Raw genomic sequence first — 6,000 nt, forward strand, 5'->3', positions numbered from 1 at the left:
GGGGGAGGTTATACTGTGAGGGCACCAGGAGGGGGACGTTATACTGTGAGGACACCAGGAGGGGGACGTTATACTGTGAGGACACCAGGAGGGGGACGTTATACTGTGAGGGCACCAGGAGGGGGACGTTATACTGTGAGGACACCAGGAGGGGGACGTTATACTGTGAGGACACCAGGAGGGGGACGTTATACTGTGAGGACACCAGGAGGGGGACGTTATACTGTGAGGGCGCCAGGAGGGGACGTTATACTGTGAGGACACCAGGAGGGGGACGTTATACTGTGAGGACACCAGGAGGGGGACGTTATACTGTGAGGACACCAGGAGGGGGGACGTTATACTGTGAGGACACCAGGAGGGGGACGTTATACTGTGAGGGCGCCAGGAGGGGGACGTTATACTGTGAGGACACCAGGAGGGGGACGTTATACTGTGAGGGCACCAGGAGGGGGACGTTATACTGTGGAGGCACCAGGAGGGGGACGTTATACTGTGAGGGCACCAGGAGGGGGACGTTATACTGTGAGGACACCAGGAGGGGGACGTTATACTGTGAGGGCACCAGGAGGGGGACGTTATACTGTGGAGGCACCAGGAGGGGGACGTTATACTGTGAGGGCACCAGGAGGGGGACGTTATACTGTGAGGACACCAGGAGGGGGACGTTATACTGTGAGGGCACCAGGAGGGGGGACATTATACTGTGGGGGCACCAGGAGGGGGACGTTATACTGTGAGGGCACCAGGAGGGGGACGTTATACTGTGAGGGCACCAGGAGGGGGACGTTATACTGTGGGGACACCAGGAGGGGGATGTTATACTGTGAGGGCACCAGGAGGGGACGTTATACTGTGAGGGCACCAGGAGGGGACGTTATACTGTGAGGGCACCAGGAGGGGGACGTTATACAGTGAGGGCACCAGGAGGGGACGTTATACTGTGAGGGCACCAGGAGGGGACGTTATACAGTGAGGGCACCAGGAGGGGACATTATACTGTGAGGGCACCAGGAGGGGGACGTTATACTGTGAGGGCACCAGGAGGGGGACGTTATACTGTGAGGGCACCAGGAGGGGGACGTTATACTGTGAGGGCACCAGGAGGGGGACGTTATACTGTGAGGGCACCAGGAGGGGGACATTATACTGTGAGGGCACCAGGAGGGGACGTTATACTGTGAGGGCACCAGGAGGGGGACATTATACTGTGAGGGGCACCAGGAGGGAACGTTATACTGTGAGGGCACCAGGAGGGGGACATTATACTGTGAGGGCACCAGGAGGGGGACGTTATACTGTGAGGGCACCAGGAGGGGGGACGTTATACAGTGAGGGCACCAGGAGGGGGACGTTATACTGTGAGGACACCAGGAGGGGGACATTATACTGTGGGGGCACCAGGAGGGGGAGGTTATACTGTGAGGGCACCAGGAGGGGGACGTTATACTGTGAGGACACCAGGAGGGGGACGTTATACTGTGAGGACACCAGGAGGGGGACGTTATACTGTGAGGGCACCAGGAGGGGGACGTTATAACTGTGAGGGACACCAGGAGGGGGACGTTATACTGTGAGGACACCAGGAGGGGGACGTTATACTGTGAGGACACCAGGAGGGGGACGTTATACTGTGAGGGCACAGGAGGGGACGTTATACTGTGGAGGCACCAGGAGGGGGACGTTATACTGTGAGGGCACCAGGAGGGGGACGTTATACTGTGAGGACACCAGGAGGGGGACGTTATACTGTGAGGGCACCAGGAGGGGACGTTATACTGTGGAGGCACCAGGAGGGGGACGTTATACTGTGAGGGCACCAGGAGGGGGGACGTTATACTGTGGGGGCACCAGGAGGGGGACGTTATACTGTGAGGGCACCAGGAGGGGGACGTTATACTGTGAGGGCACCAGGAGGGGGACGTTATACTGTGGGGACACCAGGAGGGGGATGTTATATCACTGTGAGGGCACCAGGAGGGGGACGTTATACTTGGGGACACCAGGAGGGGGATGTTATACTGTGAGGGCACCAGGAGGGGACGTTATACTGTGAGGGCACCAGGAGGGGGACGTTATACAGTGAGGGCACCAGGAGGGGACGTTATACTGTGAGGGCACCAGGAGGGGACGTTATACAGTGAGGGCACCAGGAGGGGACATTATACTGTGAGGGCACCAGGAGGGGGACGTTATACTGTGAGGGCACCAGGAGGGGGACGTTATACTGTGAGGGCACCAGGAGGGGGACGTTATACTGTGAGGACACCAGGAGGGGGACGTTATACTGTGAGGGCACCAGGAGGGGACGTTATACTGTGAGGGCACCAGGAGGGGACGTTATACTGTGAGGACACCAGGAGGGGGACGTTATACTGTGAGGACACCAGGAGGGGGGACGTTATACTGTGAGGGCACCAGGAGGGGGACGTTATACTGTGAGGGCACCAGGAGGGGGACGTTATACTGTGGGGGCACCAGGAGGGGGACGTTATACTGTGAGGCACCAGGAGGGGGACGTTATACTGTGAGGGCACCAGGAGGGGGACATTATACTGTGGGAGCACCAGGAGGGGGACGTTATACTGTGAGGGCACCAGGAGGGGGGACGTTATACTGTGAGGGCACCAGGAGGGGGACGTTATACTGTGGGGGCACCAGGAGGGGGACGTTATACTGTGGGGGCACCAGGAGGGGGGACATTATACTGTGAGGACACCAGGAGGAGTACATTATACTGTGGGGGCACCAGGAGGGGACGTTATACTGTGAGGGCACCAGGAGGGGGACGTTATACTGTGAGGGCACCAGGAGGGGGAGGTTATACTGTGAGGACACCAGGAGGGGGAGGTTATACTGTGAGGGCGCCAGGAGGGGACGTTATACTGTGAGGGCACCAGGAGGGGGAGGTTATACTGTGAGGGCACCAGGAGGGGGAGGTTATACTGTGAGGGCACCAGGAGGGGGACGTTATACTGTGAGGGCAAGAGGAGGGGACGTTATACTGTGAGGGCACCAGGAGGGGGACGTTTACTACTGTGAGGGCACCAGGAGGGGGGACATTATACTGTGAGGGCACCAGGAGGGGACGTTATACTGTGAGGGCACCAGGAGGGGGACATTATACTGTGAGGGCACCAGGAGGGGGACGTTATACTGTTGGGGGCACCAGGAGGGGGACGTTATACTGTGGGGGACACATTATACTGTGAGGGCACCAGGAGGGGACGTTATACTGTGAGGGCACCAGGAGGGGGACATTATACTGTGAGGGCACCAGGAGGGGGACGTTATACTGTGGGGGCACCAGGAGGGGGACGTTATACTGTGGGGACACCAGGAGGGGACGTTATACTGTGGGGACACCAGGAGGGGGATGTTATACTGTGAGGGCACCAGGAGGGGACGTTATACTGTGGGGGCACCAGGAGGGGACGTTATACTGTGAGGGGCACCAGGAGGGGGACGTTATACTGTGGGGGCACCAAGAGGGGGACGTTATACTGTGGGGGCACCAGGAGGGGGACATTATACTGTGAGGGCACCAGGAGGGGGACGTTATACTGTGAGGGCACCAGGAGGGGGACGTTATACAGTGAGGGCACCAGGAGGGGGACGTTATACTGTGAGGGCACCAGGAGGGGATGTTATACTGTGAGGGCACCAGGAGGGGACGTTATACTGTGAGGGACACCAGGAGGGGGACGTTATACTGTGAGGACACCAGGAGGGGGACGTTATACTGTGAGGGCACCAGGAGGGGGACGTTATACTGTGAGGGCACCAGGAGGGGGACGTTATACTGTGGGGGCACCAGGAGGGGGACGTTATACTGTGAGGGCACCAGGAGGGGGACGTTATACTGTGAGGGCACCAGGAGGGGGACATTATACTGTGGGAGCACCAGGAGGGGGACGTTATACTGTGAGGGCACCAGGAGGGGGACGTTATACTGTGAGGGCACCAGGAGGGGGGACGTTATACTGTGGGGGCACCAGGAGGGGGACGTTATACTGTGGGGGCACCAGGAGGGGGACATTATACTGTGAGGACACCAGGAGGAGTACATTATACTGTGGGGGCACCAGGAGGGGACGTTATACTGTGAGGGCACCAGGAGGGGACGTTATACTGTGAGGGCACCAGGAGGGGGAGGTTATACTGTGAGGACACCAGGAGGGGGAGGTTATACTGTGAGGGCGCCAGGATGGGGACGTTATACTGTGAGGGCACCAGGAGGGGGAGGTTATACTGTGAGGGCACCAGGAGGGGGAGGTTATACTGTGAGGGCACCAGGAGGGGACGTTATACTGTGAGGGCACCAGGAGGGGGAGGTTATACTGTGAGGGCACCAGGAGGGGGACGTTATACTGTGGGGGCACCAGGAGGGGACGTTATACTGTGAGGGCACCAGGAGGGGGAGGTTATACTGTGAGGGCACCAGGAGGGGAACGTTATACTGTGGGGGGCACCAGGAGGGGGAGGTTATACTGTGGGGGCACCAGGAAGGGGACGTTATACTGTGAGGGCGCCAGGAGGGGACGTTATACTGTGAGGACATCAGGAGGGGGACGTTATACTGTGAGGGCGCCAGGAGGGGACGTTATACTGTGAGGACACCAGGAGGGGGACGTTATACTGTGAGGGCGCCAGGAGGGGACGTTATACTGTGAGGACATCAGGAGGGGGACGTTATTCTGTGAGGACACCAGGAGGGGGGACGTTATACTGTGAGGGCACCAGGAGGGGACGTTATACTGTCGAGGGCACCAGGAGGGGGACGTTATACTGTGAGGGCACCAGGAGGGGGACGTTATACTGTGGGGGCACCAGGAGGGGGACGTTATACTGTGAGGACACCAGGAGGGGGACGTTATACTGTGAGGGCACCAGGAGGGGACGTTATACTGTGAGGACACCAGGAGGGGGACGTTATACTGTGAGGGCACCAGGAGGGGGACGTTATACTGTGGGGGCACCAGGAGGGGATGTTATACTGTGAGGGCACCAGGAGGGGATGTTATACTGTGAGGACACCAGGAGGGGGACGTTATACTGTGGGGGCACCAGGAGGGGGACGTTATACTGTGAGGACACCAGGAGGGGGACGTTATACTGTGAGGGCACCAGGAGGGGGACGTTATACTGTGAGGACACCAGGAGGGGGACGTTATACTGTGAGGGCACCAGGAGGGGGACGTTATACTGTGGGGGCACCAGGAGGGGGACGTTATACTGTGAGGACACCAGGAGGGGGACGTTATACTGTGAGGGCACCAGGAGGGGACGTTATACTGTGAGGACACCAGGAGGGGGACGTTATACTGTGGGGGCACCAGGAGGGGGACGTTATACTGTGAGGGCACCAGGAGGGGGACGTTATACTGTGGGGGCACCAGGAGGGGACGTTATACTGTGAGGACACCAGGAGGGGGACGTTATACTGTGGGGGCACCAGGAGGGGGAGGTTATACTGTGGGGGCACCAGGAGGGGACGTTATACTGTGAGGACACCAGGAGGGGGACGTTATACTGTGAGGGCACCAGGAGGGGGACGTTATACTGTGGGGGCACCAGGAGGGGGGACGTTATACTGTGAGGACACCAGGAGGGGGACGTTATACTGTGAGGGCACCAGGAGGGGGACGTTATACTGTGAGGACACCAGGAGGGGGAGGTTATACTGTGGGGGCACCAGGAGGGGACGTTATACTGTGAGGGCACCAGGAGGAGGACGTTATACTGTGAGGGCACCAGGAGGGGACGTTATACTGTGGGGGCACCAGGAGGGGGACGTTATACTGTGAGGACAATAGGAGGGGACGTTATACTGTGAGAGCACCAGGAGGGGGGACGTTATACTGTGAGGGCACCAGGAGGGGACATTATACTGTGGGGGCACCAGGAGGGGGAGGTTATACTGTGGGGGCACCAGGAGGGAACGTTATACTGTGAGGGCACCAGGAGGAGGACGTTATACTGTGAGGGCACCAGGAGGGA

Source organism: Leptodactylus fuscus, unplaced genomic scaffold (genome assembly GCF_031893055.1).
Source record: "Leptodactylus fuscus isolate aLepFus1 unplaced genomic scaffold, aLepFus1.hap2 HAP2_SCAFFOLD_802, whole genome shotgun sequence".
NCBI lineage: Eukaryota > Metazoa > Chordata > Amphibia > Anura > Leptodactylidae > Leptodactylus > Leptodactylus fuscus.